Source organism: Ovis aries, chromosome 21 (assembly GCF_016772045.2).
Source record: "Ovis aries strain OAR_USU_Benz2616 breed Rambouillet chromosome 21, ARS-UI_Ramb_v3.0, whole genome shotgun sequence".
Lineage (NCBI taxonomy): Eukaryota > Metazoa > Chordata > Mammalia > Artiodactyla > Bovidae > Ovis > Ovis aries.
This window is the reverse complement of record NC_056074.1, coordinates 6,314,904-6,340,268: the sequence shown is the minus strand read 5'-3', so window position 1 is coordinate 6,340,268 and position 25,365 is coordinate 6,314,904. Positions and strand designations below refer to the sequence as shown.

Below are 25,365 nucleotides of genomic sequence, written 5' to 3'. Positions count from 1 at the left end.
TCCACTCTTCTACCACTGACTTTTAGGAGACTCAGAAGTCCAATTATATCTGCATTTCTCTTTCCAATTTAAAGGTCATGATGCTTCAATTTTAGATATTTTTGGAGCCTTTTGAGGCCCTATAAATCATGACAGGTTCATTTTTTGAGCTTTCAAAAGATAATGTGGGGAAGGGCGATTAATTTGAAAAATACAGGAGACAATTACAAGACAACTGAGCTGTGGGACCAAGCTGTGGGATGGAAATAGCCTATCAGTCAGGAGACGTAATTTCACCAGGAGGGGTTGATCTCAAAGGAATAAATGAGTACGAGGCATTCAACTGCACACATTTCACGATAAGACGATAAGAGAGATAATAACTGTGCCCTGTAGCATTTTGATGTATGGAAAGTTGGTTCATACATTTGAGCTCAATGCTCCTTACATCAACTCTGTGATAAAGGTACAATTATCTTCCTTTTGCAGCTGATGCAACTGGAGCTTGCAATTAGCAGGTAGATGGCAGAGTCTGGGTTTGAACATCTGTCTTCTCCCTCCTAGCCCTATGTGTGCTCCATCATAGCATGTGAGCACACAGCAAATAAGAGCCTCAGACGTTGAGGGTGGGTTTTTTGTGAAGTTTCATCCTTGTGAACAAACTGTAAAGGGCAAAGCAGAACTAGACCCTGATAGCAGCTTGATCCCCAGCCAACAAACATCTGCATGTCTCCTTCTTCAGAATTAAAGCAAGGAGCCTCTATGATGACGGCAGGTAGACAATTTAGTTATTTTTCAATTAACAAAGTTTAAACGGCTCTTCCCGAAAAATGTGCCAAGGGAGCTACATTATTAGTCTTACACTAACCTGAGTAATCTATTTTTGTCTGATCATTTTTAGCCAACTCTACTTTTCAATTGACTGTCTTGCACTTGACGGTTATATTAATGCTGGGACATTTGCAAAAAATAATTTGATGTTAGTGCATAATGATTGTGATGGCAATAATGAAAATTCTCAATATATTCATAGTTAAATAGAGAAAATACCTTTACAAAGTAATAATCTTTAGCATGCCTTCTAACAGCCTTGTTTAAACATTGTGTGTTTATATAGTAAGTTATATAGAAACAGCTTGTAATAGAGAACTTTTTGATTAGGTCTGAGTTCTAATTTAGCTTTTATCATCTCTAAGTCTCAGTTTTATCGCCTGAAAATCACAGATAACACAGCCTAATATATGGGTTTTTGTACATCATAATTTATGAATCTTAAATATCTATGGGCTGCTTTGGTGGCTCAGTGGTAAAGAACCTGCCTGCCACACAAGAGATGCTGGTTCTACCCCTGGGTTGGAAACATCCCCTTGGGAAGGAATGGAAACCCACTCTAGCATTCTTTCCTGGGAAATCCCATGGACAGAGGAGACTGGCAGGCCACAGTCCAGAGGGTTGCAAAAGAGCAGGACATGACTTAAAGACTAAAAAACAACAAAATATCTTATAGGCAGCCTGGACCTAATAACACTTCATGTGTGCTGAGTCGCTTCAGTCCTGTCTGACTCTTTCAGACCCTATGCACTGTATCCTGCCGGCTCCTCTGTCCATGGGGAATCTCCAGGCAAGGATACCAGCGTGGGTTCCCATTTCCTCCTCCAGGGGACCTTCCCGACTCAAGGATCAAACCCTTGTCTTTTGCGGCTGCTACACTGCAGGCAAATTCTTTACCCTGAACCACCAGGGAAGCTCCAATAATTGCATACATTGGGGTTATAAAGAATACTCTAGTTTAGTTAATATGCTCTCTCTTGGAGCAGCTAAAATAAACCATGGAGCAAATGGCATTAATCCTGAATATTAGACTAAAAAATAAGCTTCAACTAGTGAAAGAAATATGATTTTCTCAGAGCAAAGTCCAAGCAATATTCTTTAAAATTAAAATAGAAGAGTTGTAATGTATGTTTAACATAAAAGTTCTGCAGAATACTAATTTTAAGTTCATAAAAGAAACCTACTGTAAGCTGGGAATTAAAAAAATGGGAGTATGTGCTCCAATAAAATTGGAAAGCTTTAAGTGTTTAGATTTTTCACCAGTTAATATAATGTCTATATTTTACAACTGTATATTTAAAAATAAAGGAAAAACTAAAAACTTTCATAGGCTTCTTGAAGAAAATGAAATTGATTCCAAGCAGGGTACAGAATGAAAAAAAAGGTGAGGAAGCAGAGATTTATTTTTCCAAAAAGGAAACAAAGGTGATGGAGAAAGGAAGATGTGGTGTAAAATAAGAAACTAGTCTGTGGCTTCATTTCAAGCCACTGGTTAAAGGAAGAAGGAATCCATTTGACATTTTTCTTCAAGTAGCAGACGCCCTGTGGCTGGGAATCATGAGAAGAAGATGTAATCGTAGTCCAGTTTACTTTCAGTCCACATTAGTTATAGTTGTGATGATGCAAATATCAGTTATTGATTTTTCAACTGTATAGATCCACACATACACAAAGTTCAGTTCAGTCGCTCAGTCATGTCCAACTTTTTGTGACCCCACGAACTGCAGCCCGCCAGGCCTCCATATCCATCACCACTCCCTGAGTTCACTCAAACTCACGTCCATCGAGTCAGTGATGCCATCCAACCATCTCATCCTCTGTTGTACCCTTCTCTTCCCACCTTCAATCTTTCCCAGCATCAGGGTCTTTTCAAATGAGTCAGTTCTTTGCATCAGGTGGCCAAAGTATTGGAGTTTCAGCTTCAATACTACACAAGGTAGAAAACTTATTATGTAATAGAAAATATTTTGTAAGCAATCTTTCCATTGAAAATTAAGGAGAAAGATTATAGGTTGAGCTGTGGATGTAGGGAGAACAGACCAATAAAGGGAAGGGTATTAAAATACTCCACTCACTATTTGGAAGTCAAGATACACAGAAAACACAAGCGAGATGATTAACAGAATTACCTGAATCTTAATAAATGAGACTAATAATACAATTATACTAAGATGGAATAATACATGTGAATTAAGAGATGTCTTATGCTGAAGCTACAATACTTTGGCCACCTGATACAAAGAATGGACTCATTGGAAAATACCTTGATGCTGGGAAAGACGGAGGGCAAGAGGAGAAGGGGGTGACAGAGGATGAGATGGTTGGATAGCATCCCCAATGCAATGGACATGACTCTGAGCAATTTCCAGGAGACAGTGAAGGACAGGGAAGCCTGGCGTGCTCCCTTTCATGCGGGCGCAAAGAGTCAGACATGACTTAGTGACTGAACAACAACAACAAGAGATGTGTATTTTCCACAAACTAAAAAGTAGGCTTTAGAAAAGCAAGCATGTATTCATACTGCTTAGAAATATGAGGGTGAAAAAACAGAAAAAAACCCTAAAATTTTCTTTCTTACTTTAAGCCATTCTGTACAATATGATTTTGAAAAATATAAAGTACCAGTTTGATGAAAATATTTAAATAACATACTTAAAAGTTACTGAAATTGGAGAGTAGATATGGACAGTTTTAAATGGAATGCCAAGTGAATATTACTGAATAAAAAAAATCAGCCTGCTGATAGGATAAACTTTTCCTATAATTTCCTTGAATCAAACATAAAATAGTAAAGATTAATTATAACTTTTACATATCCTGGCTTATTTCTGATAAGAGAAACTAATATGAAATTACTACAAAACAATCTCAGTAATAAAAATAACGAGAATTTGGGGGAAGCTAATTTTGTAAACAGTATTATTACAGAGCAAAACTGATCTGAATAAAACATTATATCAAACAAATGCTTAGATATCATTTTGTTTTGGTTCAATGTTTCTATCACATCAGTTAGATTTTGCTACTTTTTTTTAAATTTTTATTTTTACTTCATTTTACTTTACAATACTGTATTGGTTTTGCCATACATTGACATGAATCCACCATGGGTGTACATGCGTTCCCAAACATTTAAAACTTTAATTCGTATGCATTTTTTTCGATTTCAACCACAGAATGAGAACCTAATGAATGAAAATGTAAAATAGGATCAAGGTTATTCTTTTCCTTATATCAAGAAAGATACCAATCCTGAAGCCACAACAGAATGCTTAATTCACATTTATTCTAAGAGCAGATGCTCTACTTAAAATCAAATGAGTCACTTCATTTCTAGTATGCCAGAAAAACTTTACAATTGAGATGGTTTCCACAAGATGTTATACATCTAAATTAAAATAGAAAGTCCAGTTAATTTGTCTCCCTCCTGTCAAATGACCTCTACTTACTGTTGATATCTGCTTACTTTAATATTAAGCTCAAGGAATTTTTCTGCAAATTCTTCCCAACCTATGTATCCCTGCATACATTTGTCATTCAGTCTTCCAATAGAGAATTGGTTTTACTTGTCTTTGCTCCAATAAGACTATATAACTTCAGGAGATATATATTATTCTCTTTTGTATTCTTAAGTCCTTAAAGGGGCCTGGAAGATAGCTTGTACAAGCAGAATTAAAAAAAAAAGTAAGTGAATGAATGAGCAAGTACAAAGTTATCAACATTAAGAGGAAATCCGCCAGATGAAAATATTTGTACAATTAATTATCCTTCCTGAAATCAGAATTGCAACAGTTGTGTCTAGAATGTATCACATTATTGAATGATTATATATTATTCCACTAAAAACCTGGAATGTGAAGTCAAGTGGGCCTCAGAACGCATCACTATGAACAAAACTAGTGGAGGTGATGGAATTCCAGTTGAGCTATTTCAAATCCTGAAAGATGATGCTGTGAAAGTGCTGCACTCAATATGCCAGCAAATTTGGAAAACTCAACAGTGGCCACAGGACTGGAAAAGGGAAGTTTTCATTCCAATCCCAAAGAAAGGCAATGCCAAAGAATGCTCAAACTACCACACAATTGTTCTCATCTCACACGCTAGTAAAGTAATGCTCAAAATTCTTCAAGCCAGGCTTCAGCAATACGTGAACTGTGAACTTCCAGATGTTCAAGCTGGTTTTAGAAAAGGCAGAGGAACCAGAGATCAAATTGCCAACATCTGCTGGATCATAGAAAAAGCAAGAGAGTTCCAGAAAAACATCTATTTCTGCTTTATTGACTATGCCAAAGCCTTTGACTGTGTGGATCACAACAAACTGTGGAAAACTTTGAAAGAGATGGGAATACCAGACCACCTGACCTGCCTCTTGAGAAATCTGTATGCAGGTCAGGAAGCAACAGTTAGAACTGGACATGGAACAACAGACTGCTTCCAAATATGAAAAGGAGTACGCCAAGGCTGCATATTGTCACCCTGCTTATTTAACTTCTATGCAGAGTACATCATGAGAAATGCTGGACTGGAAGAAGCACAGGTTGGAATCAAGATTGCTGGGAGAAATATCAAAACCTCAGATATGCAGATGACACCACCCTTATGGCAGAAAGCGAAGAGGAACTAAAAAGCCTCTTGATGAAAGTGAAAGAGGAGAGAGAAAAAGTTGGCTTAAAGCTCAACATTATGAAAACTAAGATCATGGCATCTGGTCCCATCACTTCATGGGAAATAGATGGGAAACAGTGGAAACAGTGTCAGACTTTATTTTTTTTGGGGGGGGGGCTCCAAAATCACTGCAGATGGTGATTGCAGCCATGAAGTTAAAAGACGCTTACTCCTTGGAAGGAAAGTTATGACCAACCTAGATAGCATAATCAAAAGCAGAGACATTACTTTGCCAACTAAAGTCTGTCTAGTCAAGGCTATGGTTTTTCCAGTAGTCACGTATGGATGTGAGAGTTGGACTGTGAAGAAGGCTGAGTGCCGAAGAATTGATGCTTTTGAACTGTGGTGTTGGAGAAGACTCTTGAGAGTCCCTTGGACTGCAAGGAGATCCAATCAGTCCATTCTGAAGGAGATCAGCCCTGGGATTTCTTTGGAAGGAATGATGCTAAAGCTGAAGCTCCAGTACTTTGGCCACCTCATGCGAAGAGTTGACTCATTGGAAAAGACTCTCATGCTGGAAAGGATTGGGGGCAGGAGGAGAAGGGGACAACAGAGGATGAGATGGCTGGATGGCATGACTGACTTAATGGACGTGAGTCTGAGTGAACTCCGGGAATTGGTGATGGACAGGGAGGCCTGGTGTGCTGCGATTCATGGGGTCACAAAGAGTCGGACATGACTGAGCAACCGAACTGAAGTGAGAAACCTGAAGGACACAACTGTACCACAGTCAAAACATCTAGATTATTTCCCGATGGCCTGGATATTCAGATAATAAGAGATTCTAATATTTCACACTTGAATGTCATTTAAAGCTAGATGCTTTCACTAGTACTGTTTGACCTGTACTCTTTCAGGTAGGACCTGGAAGCATTTGCCTCCATTTGTATAAAGTACACAATGAAAACAAGACTTGCTGAAGAATGACTTTAAATCTTTCTTTTAACCCAAGAGAGATTATTTATTTTAAATTTGTGTTTAAAAGCATAGGCATGGAACAATCCTTCAGTATGCAATGCACAACCACAGATAACTACTATTTCAGGAGGCGCCAATTCACTATCAGTAAAGACTGTGCTACTGTGACTCAAACATACTTCCTAATAGATAATAAAGTATGGTGACATTGATAAGCTATATCTGGTAAATGAGTTTTTTCCTGGCAAAATGTCCATTGGAGGTATAATTCAAATCATAAATCTATGTGTATTAGAGAAACTGATCATAAGAATAAAAGTTAAACTACTAGAATCATACTAAAGAGCCACAAATAGTTTTCTCTGACAGTTGTTTCCTTTTTTCCATTGTACTTTTACTTCTTCCACCATAATCAGACCTTCATTATTACCTACTTGGTAGCATAACCTGTTATCATCTCCTATCTTTCATTTGGGGGATCTTACTTCTTATTATGTTCCTTTTTATGGAACATACCCCACAACTTCCCACTTATTTGGTTTTATTCATGATGCTCTTTCTACTTGGAATATCTATTTCCCACTTCTCTATGTTGAAATCTTACCATTTCTCTACATTGAATTCTTTCTGTTCCAACTCAACTGCCCAGGGACTTACTTAAGATGTAGATCATATCTCCGTAGTGCCATCCAGCAAAGGCTTGTGGGACAAAACTGACCTGTTCCATCATGCTTTCCAAGGAACTCCCTAGAGGGATGGTATAACCTAGGTATTCATTTGACAAATATTAGTTAATTAATTACATACCAGTATAATGCTAGGCACATGGTAGACTCTAGATATTAACGCATTGGAGCCTATTGCTCCATTTTATAACACTGAAGTGCATAATTTTTACTATTTGTAATTGCTAGAAAAGTTTATATTTCCTTCACTTTTTTCAGCTGGGGGGTGACTGCACCATGCAGCGTGTGGGATCTCACTTCCACATGGAGGACCTTAGTTTCCAACCAGGGATGAAATATATGCATGCCCCTTGCGTTAGAAGCACAGAGTCTAATCACTGGACTGCCAGGGAAGTTCTACTCAGGGATATTTTGAACACAAAGATAAAATTTTGGAAAAGTAAATTTATTTGTTCAAATATAATCATCAAGTGGATGCTAAAAAAAATGTAAAAACTGGACTTCCCTGGTGAGTCCAGTGGTTAAGAATCTGACTGCCAATGCAGGGGACATGGGTTCAATCCCTGGTCAGGAAAGATCCCACATATGCTGGAACGGCGAGGCCTAGGCACCACAGCTACTGACTCCTGCAAGCTCTGGAGTAACTAGTAACTCACTGTGACTAGAGAGTAACCTCTGCTCCCTGCAACTAGAGAAAGCCCTTGAAGACCCAGTGCCGCCAAAGACAAATAATTTTATTTCAAAACATGTAAATCTAGTCTTTCAGAAAGTATTCACTTTAGGAAATGTAATTCACTTTAAAAAAATACTGAGCTTGGACTTCCACATCAAGAGGTTCCCCTCCCCCTTTTATTTGACCCAAATTATCTTTCTTTTTTCAAAAAGGAAATTAAGATTCTCAATATAAATAATAATTTATAAATACATTCCAAGTGGTTTTTACTCCTGATTTCCTGTTGCTGTTATAAACAGTATATTTTGTTGGCAACTACTGGTGAAGGAAAACGCTGCCATTTTTCATGGGAGTTACTGCCTGGCACGATACCATCCCCCAAAATATGTGTGGGCAGGATTAATCAGTGAGTGCCTAATCACCACTTCCCGGCCGTTCACGGGGCCATAAGCATTCATCAAGCGATTTTAGACAAAACTGCCCATATTGAGTGGGCTGTGTCTTGGTGAAGCTCGTGGTTAATTAAATAACCGGGAGCGAGAAAAGCCAGAGAGATAAACACCTCTTCTCATTCCATCCCCATCTCTTTTTGAAGTTGTTCCCCTTTTCAGAAATGTGTGTCCTTCCCCATTACAGCCACATGCACAATGGGTAGAGCAATTCCAAACTCTCTACTGACTCATTGCTCTCTGTTTACTTCCCAGCGCAAGACAATACAGTTCTTCAAGGCAGATGTTTCTCTCCTCCGAACAAAACAATGCAACACATACTCTCATCCACAAATGATCGCAAATGCCTTTGCCATGAACATCTTTGCTAACAGATTTCCAAGTTTGGGCCACTTATTTCAAATCTTACCCTGGAGACGGTCTATAACATGACCCACAGAGCAGATTATTCACTGTGAGGCAGGACATTATTGAATTTCATCCAAGATGTTTTATTATTGGAAATACTAGAAGGACGTCATTCTGCAAACTCACTGGAGACGTTATACCAGGCAGGGAGTATATAAGCAACATTTGAGCAATACTCCAAAAATAAAGCTAGTATAGCATAACAGTAATTTGGATTTTGAAATACACACAGAAATAGTAATTATGAAATCCTAACCAGGGATATTAGAATTTGTCAGAAAAGTATGTGCCCAGTGCATTGCTGAGTTGTATAACGTGTTGCTGAACTTTTTGTTGTTGTTGTTGGCTGCCAGGCATGGTGCTAGAAAATGAAATTTGATCTTCAGAACAAAGGTATAAGTTGACCATACAAATCCATTTTCATGACAGATGTCATGAAATCAAATAAATGAAATAAAAATATATAGGAGTTGGCTTGTGTAAAAATCACACAAGTCAATTACAGCCAGTGTGAGTGCCATCTTTGGTTCTGTCATGTGGGTTGCTGGGGGTTGGAATAAAAGATTATGATAACTAGCCCTTCTAGTAACTCTTCATACAACTGGGTTGAACTGAGATAGCCAAAACTGAAAGAGAATCAAAGTTAGAAAAAGGACCAAGTTTTAGAATTTATTTTAAATTTCTGCCAAGTAGAAATGCCAAATTGGAAATTGAATGACATTCTGGCTCAGAAAAGAGAAGTTAAAATTGGAAGTACTTGAGACCATCGGAATATGGACAGCGACAGTAATAGATGAGCGTGTAGGATGCAAAAGGAAAAGAGAGCTGCTTACACCCTAAAGAATTCCAATATTTATGCATTAACTGAAAAGACAAAGCTATCAAGGACAACGGAGAAGAAACCAAGAGAATGTATGGCTATGGGAATGAAGGTAACAGCATGTTTTACTTTCTTCTGGACATTACCAGCGTGACTACTAAAATGAGATGCATAGTGGAAAAAATCCACTGATTTTGGCAACAGTCAAAGCCATAAAGGAGTAGACCGCGAGTAAATGGGAGTCAGAGAGTGAAGACAATATACTTATACAGCTTTTCTGAGAGATGCTTGGTGATGGACAGGGAGGCCTGGCGTGCTGCAATGTATGGGGTCGCAAAGAGTCGGACACCACTGAGCAACTGAACTGAAATGGCAGTGAATAAGACCTAAGCAGTATGATGATAATAGGAAGAGAATGTGGAAGCCCAAGGAGGGATTTTATTTCTAGATATGGGTACCTTGTGTGTGTGTGCTAGGTTGTTCAGTCATGCCTGACTCTTTGCAGCTCCATGGACTGCAGACTACCAGGCTTCTCTGCCCATGGAATTTTCCAGGCAAGGATACTGGAGTGGGTTGCCATTTCCTACTCCAGGGGATCTTCCTGACCTAGGGATCAAACCCACGCCTCCTGTATCTCTTGCCTTGGCAGGCTGATTCTTTACTACTAGCGTTAGCTGGGAAGCCCACAGGGTACCTTAGGGAAAGTTATCAGACCAGAACATGGGGCAAAGTAAGCACTCACAGTACCTGACAGTTTTAATCATCATTATCAACAACATTTACCTAGATCCTGTGGAATTAGCTGGTAAAAGGTTAATAGTATGTACCAAATACTGCACTAGTCACTCCAAATTAAACTAGTAATAATAACTCTTACTTCTATTATTACCAACCAATCCTATGAGGTAGCTATTATTTCCCACATTTATATTACAGAATGTTTATGAGGAAATAATTTGCCAAATAATTGATATCTAGTGAGTAGAAGAGTTCGACTTTCACCGTTCATCTGTTAAATTTCAAAGTCATGCTTCTTTCCTTTAGTACATTATTGCCCTTAAAGCACTGAGAAATCACTCAATTTAGTTCAGTGGCTCTTCCAAAGGCATTCACCCGCCACGAAGTGTTTCATCTGAATCCAATTTCAGATACTACCAAATAGAATCTCAGCAAACATGTTATTTAACAAACAGAGCTCTTTTGTCCCATTTCTAGAAATATTATAGACATGTATTATTTAGTACTAAATGACCCAATCCACATCATTACAGAATATCAGAGTCTTCCTACAAAATATACAATGCTTAACTATAGCTTTTCTATAGAAAAGGCCTGCAAAATAAGAAGAGGCTTCTGGAAATAGACACGCCATCACACTTATTATTAAATACTTAACTAAATCTTCATTGTAGAGGAAGGAAGGGCTTCAGTGACACAGTGGGAACAGAAAAACCTGGTTCTGCTGTTAAACGGGTACAGTATTTTAATTGTTACCTTGCTGCTGCTGCTGCTGCTGCTGCTGTTTTAGTCACTGTCCTGTCTTGACTGTTTTGCAACCCCACGGACTGTAGCCCACCAGGCTCCCCTGTCCATGAGGTTCTCCACACAAGAATACTGGAGTGGGTTGCCGTTTCCTTCTGCAGGGATTGAACCCAAGTCTCCGGCATTAGCAGGCGGATCTTTTCCACTAAGCCACCAGGGAAGCCCCAATTATCTTGTTAGTATAACTTAAACTGAGATTTGAAAGTGAAAACATATCAATTTACTAATCTTCTGAAAAAATAACAGTGTTTTTGCCTTTGTTCTTTTTCCTGGCTATTCTTCCCAGAAGGAAATGAAAAGTTGAGACAGAAGCTATGACCCAGATTCCCACTGTAACCCTGCAGAACTCAACTGCCTTCTGCTTTCCTTGTAAGCTGTCAACTTCCCAGCTGAAACCTGCAGTGCATGTCTCATTAAGGGTGATTCCGTTTCCACGGAAAGGACACATCTCTATACGGAACTGCGTGTCAGTGGGTTGGGTGGGTTGGTGAGCTATTCACTGTGCCTGTTTTAGCTCACTAGTCACCTCTGATCCTCGGTTCTAACTGGATCTAATGACAACCCAGAAATTCTTCCATCGCCAGATGAAGGCAGAAAATCCTCTGCAGCACAGCCAAATCCGTTCAAGCTTGACAGCCTTTGCTGAAAAGAAGAAACTTCTTTGACAGCAGCTCCCTGGCCTGCCACCACCGTCTCCAGCGCAGATCTGTACTGTGTGGGCTCTGTGGCTGCCAGCTCCCCTCTGAAAGCACTCAGTGACTCCCACGGTACTGAGAGGAGGAGCTCAGTTTGGAAATGTCTGTCTGTACCATCATTCATGGCAGGATTCAGAAATGAGTAGAAAGAACCGAAGTGTTGTGTAATGGCTGTGCTGTGGCTGCTTTTGTTGCTGTTGCTAAATCCTAAACTCCATTCAGGAGGGGGTCAACCATGCTGGATTCTGGGATTATGGCCCTGGTGACTGTCATCTCAAGTTGAGATCTTTGCTGTCCAATAATGTAGCCACTGGCCACATGTGGCAAATAAGCATTTGACAAGTAGCTAATTCACACTGAGGCACTGTCAGCATAAAACAAAATAGATTTCACGGACAATATAAAAAAAAGACAATGTAAAATATAATATTGATTACATGTTGAAATGATAAATTTTTGGGTGTATTCAGTTAAATAAAATACGGTTTAGATGTTAATTTCACTTCTTTTTACCTTTTCTTAAAACCATACACATGGCTAGCATTATTATCTTTACTAGAGAGTAATGAATTATGTATATAAACAGATTTATATCCTATACATTTCAGTGTAGAATCTAAATTTCTTAGGATACTCTATGACATCCAGGAGAGGTTTTATTATCTAGCATCTAGCCTTTTTCTCCAGTCTTACTGCTTTTCTTTTCTTTACGTATACACACATATTTCAGCCATACCAAAAATATATAGGCCACCAAATACACCATGCTTTCTCCCATCTCTAATTTCACAACACTCCTTGTTATTGCAAAATTCCTCTGTTTAATTCCTGCTCGTACTTCAACACTCAGCTGAAAGGGACAGAATTCTCGAGTGCTTCAATTCAAAATAAATAACCTCCACTAAAGACCCTGATGCTGGGAGAGATTGCAGGTGGGAGGAGAAGGGGACGACGGGGAGGAGATGGTTGGATGGCATCACTGACGTGATGGACATGAGTGTGAGTAGGCTCCAGGAGTTGGTGATGGACAGGGGAGCCTGGCATGCAGGGCTGGACATGACTGAGTGACTGAACTGAACTGATGCCTCAGTGGGGTCACAAAGAGTAAGACATGACTGAGCAACTAACACTTTCCCTTTCACTATGCCTACATTGCTGACCCCCACTTCAATGTCACAAGATTTTCCACGTTTTATTGAAATTATGTATTTGTTTGACTTTCTAACATGCTGTGTGGATCACAATAAACTGTGGAAAATTCTGAAAGAGATGGGAATACCAGACCACCTGACCTGCCTCTTGAGAAATCTGTATGCAGGCCAGGAAGCAACAGTTAGAACTGGACATGGAACAACAGACTGGTTCCAAATAGGAAAAGGAGTACGTCAAGGCTGTATATTGTCACCCTGCTTCTTTAACCTATATGCAGGGTACATCATGAGAAACGCTAGACTGGAAGAAACACAAGCTGGAATCAAGATTGCTGGGAGAAATATCAATAACCTCAGATATGCAGATGACACCACCCTTATGGCAGAAAGTGAAGAGGAACTAAAAAGCCTCTTGACAAAAGTAAAAGAGGAGAAAGAAAAAGTTGGCTTAAAGCTCAACATTCAGAAAACGAAGATCATGGCATCCGGTCCCATCACTTCTTGGGACATAGATGGGGAAACAGTGGAAACAGTGTCATGCTTTATTTTGGGGGGCTTCAAAATCACTGCAGATGGTGACTGCAGCTATGAAATTAAAAGACGCTTACTCCTTGGAAGGAAAGTTATGACCAACCTAGATAGCATAATCAAAAGCAGAGACATTACTTTGCCAACTAAAGTCTGTCTAGTCAAGGCTATGGTTTTTCCAGTAGTCACGTATGGATGTGAGAGTTGGACTGTGAAGAAGGCTGAGCGCCGAAGAATTGATGCTTTTGAACTGTGGTGTTGGAGAAGACTCTTGAGAGTCCCTTGGACTGCAAGGAGATCCAACCAGTCCATTCTGAAGGAGATCAGCCCTGGCATTTTTTTGGAAGGAATGATGCTGAAGCTGAAACTCCAGTACTTTGGCCACCTCATGCGAGGACTTGACTCATCGGAAAAGACTTTGATGCTGGGAGGGATTGGGGGCAGGAGAGGAAGGGGACAACAGAGGATGGGATGGCTGGATGGCATCACTGACTAGATGAACATGAGTCTGAGTGAACTCCGGGAGTTGGTGATGGACAGGGAGGCCTGGCGTGCTGCGATCATGGGGTAACAAAGAGTCAGACACGACTGAGCGACTGAACTGAACTGAACTGAATGTGCTGTGAGTTATTCAACAAAAAGAATTATATCTTAATTACCCACTTTTCTCCAGAGCCTTGGCAGCCTTAAGTATGTGCTGAATAAATGCATTTTGGAAAATGAGTATTGAGTTTTCCACCAGCTTTATAGAGATGTAATTGACATTATCAGTTAGTCAGTTCAGTCAGATAACACTGGCTAAATCTTTAAGATGTGAACATGATGATTCTATATATGTATTTAATGCAAAATGACTACCACAATAAGGTTAGTTAACATATCTGCCACTTCATATATTTACCAGGATTTTTTTTTTTTTGGGTGAGAATATTTATCTCACCAAAAGATCTAGTCTCTTAGCAACTTTCATGTGTATAATACAGTATTGATAACTGCAGTCACTACACTGCATATTATATTCGGAGAGCTTCTTCATCTTATAAGATAAAGTTTGTATCTTGACCAACATCTCCCCATTTCCCCTCCTCACCCAGCCATGGGCAACCCCCAGTTTACTCTTTGTGTCTATGGGTTTTTGTTTTTGGTTTTGTTTGTTTGTTTTTTTCACAAATAAGTGAGATCACACAGTATTTGTGTTTTTCTCTGCTTGACTTATTTCACTTAGTGTAATGCCCTCGAGGTTCACAGACTTTCCATTCATAAATTATTTGAGTATTGACTATGAATAGCTGTGCAAAGCATCTCTGGTATTGAAGCTAATATGCATTCATTGTGATCCAAAAGGGCTAGAGTTGGACTTAGATCTATGAGGAAGGGCAGCACCATTCAGTAACTTGTACCTTGGACACAGTGAGGAGATAGTGTCTGAAATCTTGTTCTTCAACATATCACCCACATGGTCTCTGCATAATATGATATGTATATGGTCCACAGAGTGGGATTTTAAATCTGCGTCCTACATTGTTTTATGAAGTTGCAATGATTTTAAAGAGAATTTCACTTTTTCTTACACTTTCTTTACATTTTTCTTACACTTACTCGCTCAAATTTCAATTTTCCATTTTTAAAGATCTACTCCATTTCAAATTCCATTTTCCATTTTTCAATATACATTCCATTCTGCATTTCATTTTCCATTGCTCAATATATATTTTGGGCCTTGTGGGTAATTCCTAAGCTAACTTTGCTTTGTAAAATTAAATGTTTCCAGAGTCAAAAATTCTACCTAAAGCAGAGTTACTAGAAAGGTGTCTAGTAACATTAAGAAAACTACCATCATTGAAGTGGGAAATTTTGTAACTTATATAACTACTCTTCATTTAATTATTTGTTCTACCTAATTTCTCAGACACTGAATAAAGTATTTGTTTGTCTTTTGAGATATTCTACCCTTTAAGATCCACTTAGTATGATAAAGATTTTATTTTTCTACTCTATGGACTCATGTCAATTTGTTCAGTGAGTCAAACAATGGCAATAATTTTTCACCAGACACGTGACATGCATTCTCCCCATATATATAAAGCCAAAGAAAATAAAACGCAGTATATACATTTCTAAAAGAATTATAATTTTTGCTGATAATAATTGTAACCTTGTTAGGAAGAAATGTACATTTACTTGTAAATCAGATTCACTAGCTATTGTTTGTTTATTTTTGTTGTCGTTATTTGTTTTTTCTGTTTTTGTTTTTGTTTTTTTAAATACTAATAGCTCAGACAATAAAGAATGTGCCTGCAATGCAGGAGACCTGGATTAAATACCTGGGTCAGGAAGATCCCCTGGAGAATGAAATGGTAACCCACTCCAGTATTCTTGCCTGGAGAAGTCCAAGGACAGAGGAGCCTGGCGGGCTACAGTCCATGGGGTTGCAAAGAGTCAGACAGGGCTGAGCGGCTAACACTTTCATCTGTTCTAAAGCAAGGGGAATATCTCCCAGCCTGGGTCCATAAAGGTTGTGATTTTGGCTCTCTTCTAGAGAGATTTGGCTTTTTTGTGATTTTGGCTTTCTTCTAGAAAGAAGCCCAATTTCAAGCATTCATATGTTGACTCCAGGGTGTTAAATACTTTAAAATGCCACTAAAATCCTTGCTTGATCTAGGGAAAAACTGAAATAGGTGGAGGAAGATTGATCAGTTTACTAGTTTCTTGATCATAGGTAGTTTCCATTAGCCTCAGATTCAACGCTTTAAGAGGAATCTCAGTCAATACCCAAGCATTTATTGAAATGAATAAAACAATAAAAACCATATGGGGCTGGGGGATGGGTAGGTACATAAGTCTTTGTTCATATAATATTAATAAGCATATGGGGGGGTTGGTATAAGAATGTCCATATACATATAATGATTAGCATTTTATATATGTTTGCATATCTATGAAAGATATTCATATTCAACTATGATATGCACATATGTACATATGTATACATATACATGTATATACCATAACAAACGTTTAAAACACTGGGTGGATAAAGGTGTTAGAATTCAAAGGAAGGAAAAATTACTTCTAACTGGACACCTCAGGTGATGAGGCCTACACCATATCCCTTTTGCATCTTCTGTCTCCCTCGTCAATGATGTCTGGGTGATTTTAATTTTTATATCTGACATGGCAAATAGCTTAGTTACACCCTATTTCAAAGGATTAGTTCATTCAGGTGAAGCAGATGTTATCAAGCTCTTCTCCATCTGTCCTACACAATTATGAAGAGTCCCATAGCCTCAGTCCTCCATAACACAAGGCTAAGGGAAATCAAGAGACACAGGGAAGCAGAGGAAGTCAGTCCAAGAGTGGATTATTGAGGCTGTTAGATTGTTCATTTCATGGGAACATCTTTCAAGAGGCCATTAAGACTGCAACTCAAGGCTGTATTGAGGAGGAAGAGAGGACAGTATGTCCTCAGTCTCTTACCTGCCAATGGTTACAGACTGTCTCCAAACAGCATTGATTCCCATGTCCTTCTTCTATCATTAGCTGTCTCAGCAAGGTATTAAGGTAACTCCTGGGCTTCCCTGGCGAGTCAGATGGTAAAGAATCCACAGGCAATGCAAGAGACCCAGATTTGATCTCTGGGTCAGGAAGGTGCCCTGGAGAAGGGAATGGCAACCCACTCCAGTATCCTCTTGTCTGAAGAATCCCATGGACAGAGGATGCTGGCAGGCCAGGCCATGGGGTTGCAAAGAGTCAGACATGACTGAATAAGTAAGCACACATACATCACACATGCAGGTAACTCCTAAGTGGAGAGAGAGGAAGCAAGACATTACTGACTCATACCCATGTACAGTAATATCGAGTCCATGCAAAGTTGGTCACTGCGATATTGCTGTTCAGTCAATCAACTGTGTCCGACTCTTTGTGACACCATGGACTGCACCACGCCAGGCTTCACTGTCCTTCACCATCTTCCAGAGCTAGCTCAAGCTCATGTCCATTGAGTTGGTGATGCCAACCAGCCATCTCATTCTGAGACCTTCTTCTCCTCCTGCTTTCAATCTTTCCTAGTATCAGGGTCTTTTCCAAAGAGCCAGATCTTCACATCAGGTAGCCAAAGTATTGGAGCTTCAGCATCAGTCCTTCTAATGAATATTCACGGTTGATTTCCTTTAAGATTGACTGGTTTGATCTCCTTGCTGTTCAAGGGACTCTCAAGAGTCTTGAAATCATGAATTCTGCGACACTCAGCCTTTTTTATCGTCCAGCTCTCACATCCATACATGACTACTGGAAAACCCATAGCTTAGACTATAGGAACATTTGTCGGCAAAGTAATGTCTCTACTTTTTAATATACTGTCTAGTTTATCATAGCTTTTCTTCCAAGGAGCAAGCATCTTTTAATTTCATGGCTGAAGTCACTGTCCACAGTGATTTTGTATCCCAAGAAAATAAAATCTGTCACTGTTTCCACTGTTTGCCCATCTATTTGCCATGAAGTGATGGGACTGGATACCATGATTTTTTTTTTTTTTTTTGGATGTTGAGTTTTAAGCCAGCTTTTTCACTCTCCTCTTTCACCTTCATCAGAAGGCTCTTTAATTCCTCTCTGCTTTCTGCCATAAGGGTGGTGTCATTTGCATATCTGAGGTTATTGATACTTTTCCCAGCAATCTTAATTCCAGCTTGTGCTTCAACCAGCCTGGCATTTCACATGATGCACTCTGCATATAAGTTAAATAAGCAGGGTAACAATATACAACCTTGAAGTACTCCTTTCCCAATTTGGAACCAGTCCATTGTTCCATGTCTGGTTCTAACTGTTTCTTCTTGACCTGCATACAGGTTTTGCAGGAGGCAGGTAAGGTGTTCTGGTATTCCCGTCTCTTCAAGAATTTTCCACAGTTTGTTGTGATCTACACAGTCAAAGACGTCAGTGTAGTCAATGAAGCAGCAGTAGATGTTTTTCTGGAGCTCTCTTGTTTTTTCTATGATCCAACAGAATGTGGCCTTTTGCTGTTTTGTTCCTTTTCCTTTTCCAAATCCAGCTTGAATGGAAGTATGTTGAAGCCTAGCTTGGAGAATTTTGAGCATTACTTTGCTAGCATAAGAAATAAGCACAAAGGTGTGGTAGTTTGAACATTCTTTGGCATTGCTTTTCTTTGGGATTGGAATGAAAACTGAAATTTTCCAGTCCTGTGGCCACTGCTGAGTTTTCCAAATTTGCTGGCATATTGAGTGCAGCACTTTAACAGCATCATCTTTTAGGATTTGAAATAGCTCAGCTGGAATTCCATCAACTCCACCGTCTTTGTTTGTAGTGATGCTTTCTAAGACACACTTGAAGTCACACTCCAGCATGTCTGCTCTAGGTGAGTGATCACACCATTGTGGTTATCTGGGTCATGAAGATCTTTTTTGCATAGTTCTTCTGTGTATTCTCGCCACTTCTGATTCTGTTAGGTCCATGCTGTTTCTGTCCCTTACTGTACCTATCTCTGCATGAAATGTCCCCTTAGTATCTACATTGGCTGGGAGTAACATAAAGAACAAAGGTCTAGAAATAAGTAAAGTCAAGATCTGAAGTGGTATGTTAAATAACATCTGTACAGGCGAGGGCAAAACACTGGTGTCATTTATGCTATTTGTAAATATCTCTGTTTCATAGCTTTTGATGGAGTTTCCTTGACTCCCAGAATATGAGGGACATCTGGTGATAAATGTTTAACAACAACTTCTCTACAGGGGTGTGTGTGTGTAAGAAATTATGAAATGATTGTAGCACATAATTTAGAAATAATAATAAACTACACAATCCTCTTTTTATAAAGTGCCTTCACTGAATTTTGACAAAATCTTGTGTCAGTAATCAATGTATGGCTACAATGGACTAATCAGTGTATTTCTGACATGGATGATGACTGAAAGTTTTATGCTAAGATGTTTGATGAAAGTGAAACCAAATAAGTTGTGTATCAGATCTTTGCTCACCAATCCATGGCACAAGTAACTCCTGTGCTAAATTGGAAAACAGTTTCAAAAAGTATATTCTTTTACGTTCTTATATTGTGCTATTCCCAATATGATGGATATAGACATGATACACTTAACATTTAATCTGAATTGCTAACAATTTCTTCATCACTTTCTTAAGTGTAGACAATAAAAATCAAGCCCTGAATTTTTAGCAATATTCTCACTATGACTAATTTCAAGCTACCAACATTATGTGATTGAATATGGAGCTGGAAATAGATGCATAGTAGCATACCAATATAAAGTATATTGACTATATAAATAGTATGGCTGTAAACAGCTTAAAGAGTATAGAAAACAATAAAATGTTGTCAAATAATTAATAATTTGTTTTTCATTACAATTTCCTGATATTTTACTTTTTAAATATAATTTATTTAATAAAATTTAATGTTTAATAATGATCATGCTCGGAGAAGGCAATGGCACCCCACTCCAGTGTTCTTGCCTGGAGAATCCCAGGGACAGGGGAGCCTGGTGGGCTGCCGTCTCTGGGGTCGCACAGAGTCGGACACGACTGAAGTGACTTAGCAATGATCATGTTAACAAAAGACTTGAAAATTTAACAGTTCTCTGTGCATATTTCTATGGGCTATTGCCAGCACCAACACTGGACTATGCCAATAGAATCTTCTAAGATTCTTCTCATCAGTATCTGTTATATTTTCAGTTACTCCAGGACTTTTAAAGAGCTATTTTGCTTACAGTGATTACAATAGAGACTTTCTTTATAAGAAGATCCAATACAATAAAGGTGAAATTTTGGTGGTGGAGAGAGGAAGATTATATAACTTCTGTTTGAATATGTCAGGAAAATGTCTTCCCCTAAACAGAATTTTAGTTGGGCCTTGCAGAAGGAGTGGGTTTTGACAATAAGGAGATGATATTCCAGGTGCTTCCCTGGCAGTCTAGTGGTTAGCGCTCAGTGTTTTCCCTGGTGTGGTCCTGGGTTCAATACCTGGTTGAGGAAGCTACGTGGTGCAGCCAAGAAAAAAAAGTCCAGGTTTTTCGGACTTCCTGCTGGTCCAATGGCTAAGGCGCTGTGCGGGGTGCTGGGATTTGATCCGTGATCAGGGAACCAGACCCCACTTGCGACAACTCAGAGTTTGCATTCTGCAACTAAACGTTCCCCATGGCACAACTTAAGACTCCCACATTCCACATCAAGGATCCAAGATCCTGTATGCCATAGTGAGACCCAGCACGGCAAATAAATGAATAAATATTGTAAAATATATTTTCAAGAGAAAAGAAGAGGCATTCCAGAAGAAGCAAACAGAATGCCACAGGCAGGCTGGGGTGGGTAAGTGCGTGGTGAAGATCTGGTTCTCCCACCGCAGAGGCTACACGATGGGGGGACCAGAAGTCGGCCAGGATCACAACGCGGAGGCTCTAACTTCCCAGACAAAGAGGTACAAGAGAAGGGGTTTGAGAGAGCAGGTGACATTATGTGAACTGCACTTAAGAAAGGGAACACTAGCGATCATGAGACAAGAGGGTAGGGTGATGGTCAAGAGAGAAACAATAGGGTTTTATAATTACAAAACTTAGAAGTAATAAGGGACTGAATTAGGATGGGGACAATGGAAATAAAGACGTGGCAGTATGTGGGGCCACTTGGTAACACAGCTCAGAGGGTGCTGACATTCACATGGAACACAAAGTCAATGATGGTCTTTGGAATATGCTTTGCAATTGTTTAAGAAAAAACACTGACACGTTATGACATCATGTGAGATTAGAAAAGAGAGAAAGCAGGAAGCTTAGTTTGGAGGTTAATGCAGCAGTCAGGTGAGAGAGGATGGTACCTTGAAAGTGGTGGCTGTGGACATTACATCCTACACAGGCTGCTCAGTTTTGGTCTTGATCCCAGAGTACTGTTTGCCCAAGTTATAGGTTGAATTGTACATTTTTCAAGCTTATATGTTGCAATTCTAACCTCTAGTACCTCAGAATGGAGAAGGCAATGGCACCCCACTCCAGTACTCTTGCCTGGAAAATCCCATGGACGGGGACATGGTAGGCTGCAGTTCATGGGGTCGCTAAGAGTTGGACACGACTGAGCGACTTCACTTTCACTTTTCACTTTCATGCACTGGAGAAGGAAATGGCAACCCACTCCAGTGTTCTTGCCTGGAGAATCCCAGGGACAGGGGAGCCTGGTGGGCTGCCATCTATGGGATCGCACAGAGTCGGACACAACTGAAGTGACTTAGCAGCAGCAGCAGCACCTCAGAATGTTAATATATATGGAGATAGGACGTTTGAAGAGGTACTTAAGGTAGCATGAGGCCATATGTCTGACCCCCAAATTCACTATGATCAGTATTATTTTAAGAAGAGGTGATCAGGACATAGGTATGCACAGAGAAAAAACTGTAAGAGGACCCAGGGAGAAGATGACCATCCACAAGTCAAGGAGTAAGGCCCTAGGAAAGAACCAACACTGCTAACACACTGATCTTAGACTTTTAGTCTGCAGAGCTGCGAGGAAATAAATTTCTGTTGTTTCAGCCACCCAGTTTATGGTTCTTTGTTACTGCTGCCCAAGCAAATTAATATGGTCCTCTGCAGCTTACCAAAACTTCCAGTCACCAAAGGTACCCAGATTCTCAGGCAAGAGAAAAATGAATATAATTTTGTTGTCACAGGTATCATGATATTTGGAAAGCACACTGGCTTTTGCAATAAAGAGACAAGGTCTGAATCTTACATCTGCGAATAGATAGGTGAGTCTAGATAACTTATTTAAATGTCTCTGAGCTTCAGCTTTCAAAATCACATCAGCTATGGTAGGACAACCACCAGCCCGATGCCTGGCACAAAATACATACTCTACAAAGGTTAGTTCCTGTCCTAGCTCTCTTAGTTTTTCTGTTCCAAAGAGGCAGCCACCAAATTGGCCTTAAAAATGTCTCTAAAGTTAGATTAAGTTTAAATTTCATTTGAATTAATCAAACCTGGCTCCATCACTCATTTCAGCATTTGTGTCTGTTGGTTAGACTTTCCGAGCCTTTGTTTCCTTACCTAGAAAATTCTCATAAAGTGGTTACAAAGGTTAAATGTGATTTTTGCATCTGAAATGCTTAGAACAATGTCTGGTACATAAAAAAAGTCTCAACAAGTATAGCTTTTATTAATCATACACATATTTTTGTAAGTTCTTTTTGCTCATGCGATTTGCCATCACCATCTATGACCAACTCTTAGTAGGAACTCTCCCTGTGTTGCCGCTTCTATTCTCAACTCTTTGGCTAACACCTACAGCTCTTAATTTATAACTCCAGGTGGATACCTGGAATATGTTCATTCAACTACTGCCAAGCATTCTTCCAAAAAACGTAAAACTAAAGCTGCTCATTAGATAGGGTAGTGCGCTGAGTGTAATGCTGTTAAAAAGTAACAACATTTTAATGTTTCTTAAAAACATGATCACTACCCCTGTTACTTAGGTAGGCAACTCAAAAAGCAAATTAGAACAGACATAACTTCTGTCAACAGGGAACTTAATAGCTAACGCATCTCGATTGGTTTCACCCAGTGTTTTCATAATCACTCATGGTCCAATTCTCTTGTCCTCATTTTGCAGCTAATGAAATCCCAGGAGAGTACCGAAGTGTTGGCTTTTTTCACTCTGTTGCACTCTGTTTCACTCTGCTCTTTTCCCCACACTCTAATCCTTTAATCATACCTTTGGGATACTACAGTGGAGTAAACCATTTGGGATTACCTAACACAGAGAAATTGCAAAGTCTCCTCTGAAGCATATGGAGGCTGCCTGTGTGGCTTATTTCCTCCTTGTCCCTCAGGATATCTATGATTCTGCCCAGGTCTGCAGGGGGCACTTCTGGCTGAGAGAAGTCCCTGATATGGGAGTCCTTTCTACTCCTGATGTTGCACTAAAAAGGCAAGCCAGCTTTAGAAAGAATTCTAGGATTCAAGACTATGTTCGGTCATGAACTTGCGGCATTGTGGGCCACCTATGGAGAAAAGGAAATGACTGTGGTCATGTTTAAGTTTAATAAGAACTCATTCTTGTTGACACCACCATGGTACCAGTCCTGCTTCCAAGAAGGGCCATGTATGGGCACAGTCCCTTTTCCTAGTAACAGACTCCCTCGTCTCTCTGTTTGAGATGAGTCGAGTCTATGGTCTACTTTACATTCACAGCTGTGTAGCCCCCTGGCCTCAGTGATTAGCCTAAAGAGGTGAAAAGTTACTTGAGGTTCCTTCTGGTTGTATATTTTTTCTTTTAACTCAAGCTAAAATAGCAAATCTCTTTATTCTCTACAGTAATGTAAGCCAAGAGTAGTCAGCAACCATGGTTTTAGACTCATGAAGAAATGAAAAGAAAATCAATGCGCCAGTGAAAAGGAGAAAAATTAGGAGGTGAACAGAGTAGATCTGTCAATACTGGGCCCTACTTTTATGATAGTTTCCTCTACTGCACTCCTGGCTTTCATAATTATGCAAATAAATAAATAAATTCCCTTTATTAGTTAAGGTAAAAAGGCAGAGGAACCAGAGATCAAATTGCCAACATCCGCTGGATCATGGAAAAAGCAAGAGAGTGCCAGAAAAACATCTATTTCTGCTTTATTGACTATGCCAAAGCCTTTGACTGTGTGGATCACAATGAACTGGAAAATTCTGAAAGAGATGGGAATACCAGACCACCTGACCTGCCTCTTGAGAAATCTGTATGCAGATCAGGAAATAACAGTTAGAACTGGACATGGAACAACAGACTGGTTTCAAATAGGAAAAGTAGTATGTCAAGGCTGTATATTGTCACCCTGCTTATTTAACTTATATGCAGAGTACATCATGAGAAACGCTGGACTGGAAGAAACACAAGCTGGAATCAAGATTGCCGGGAGAAATATCAATAACCTCAGATATGCAGATGATACTACCTTTATGGCAGAAAGTGAAGAGGAACTAAAACGCCTCTTGATGAAAGTGAAAGTGGAGAGTGAACACGTTGGCTTAAAGCTCAACATCCAGAAAACAGATTTTGGCATCCGGTCCCATCACTTCATGGGAAATAGATGGGGAAACAGTGTCAGAGTTTATTTTGGGGGGCTCCAAAATCACTTCAGATGGCGATTGCAGCCATGAAATTAAAAGACAGTTACTCCTCGGCAGAAAAGTTATGACCAACTTAGACAGCATATTCAAAAGCAGAGACATTACTTTGCCGACTAAGGTCCGTCTAGTCAAGGCTATGGTTTTTCCTGTGGTCATGTATGGATGTGAGAGTTGGACTGTGAAGAAGGCTGAGTGCCGAAGAATTGATGCTTTTGAACTGTGGTGTTGGAGAAGACTCTTGAGAGTCCCTTGGACTACAAGGAGATCCAACCAGTCCATTCTGAAGGAGATTAGCCCTGGGATTTCTTTGGAAGGAATGATGTTAAAGCTGAAGCTCCAGTACTTTGGCCACCTCATGTGAAGAGTTGACTCATTGGAAAAGACTCTGATGCTGGGAGGGATTGGGGGCAGGAAGAGAAGGGGATGACAGAGGATGAGATGGCTGGATGGCATCACTGGCTCGATGGATGTGAGTCTGAGTGAACTCCGGGAGTTGATGATGGACAGGGAGGCCTGGCGTGCTGTGATTCATGGAGTCACAAAGAGTTGGACACGACTGAGCGACTGAACTGAACTAAACCTGAATTCAATTTCTATCCATTTACAATGATAGCTTCCTGACTGGTATTCTAGTCAAAGTCAGAAACAAGAATAAGATAAAGAATGAATGATTTCATAGAGGTGTTAGAACTTTAATTAAGCCAACGAGAAAGGGCAGTAGAGAAATAAATTGTAGGTTTCAGAGAATTCCACATATGAAGCAGAACCTTATATGAAGTTGAGGGAAGGGATAACAGACACGAATTATACTTGTAGTTGTCATCAGGCTTTTCTGAATCACAGAGTCTATGCGAGTTAATAACGGGAGAAAGCCCTAAAATACAGAAAGGT

General features: G+C 39.6%; 1 protein-coding gene across 2 annotated transcripts in view; it reads right to left on the bottom strand.

Annotated features, from left to right (window-relative positions):
• GRM5 (glutamate metabotropic receptor 5) overlaps positions 1-25,365 on the bottom strand; it is a 644,237-nt gene that overhangs the window by 391,675 nt on the left and 227,197 nt on the right. The window lies entirely within an intron of this gene.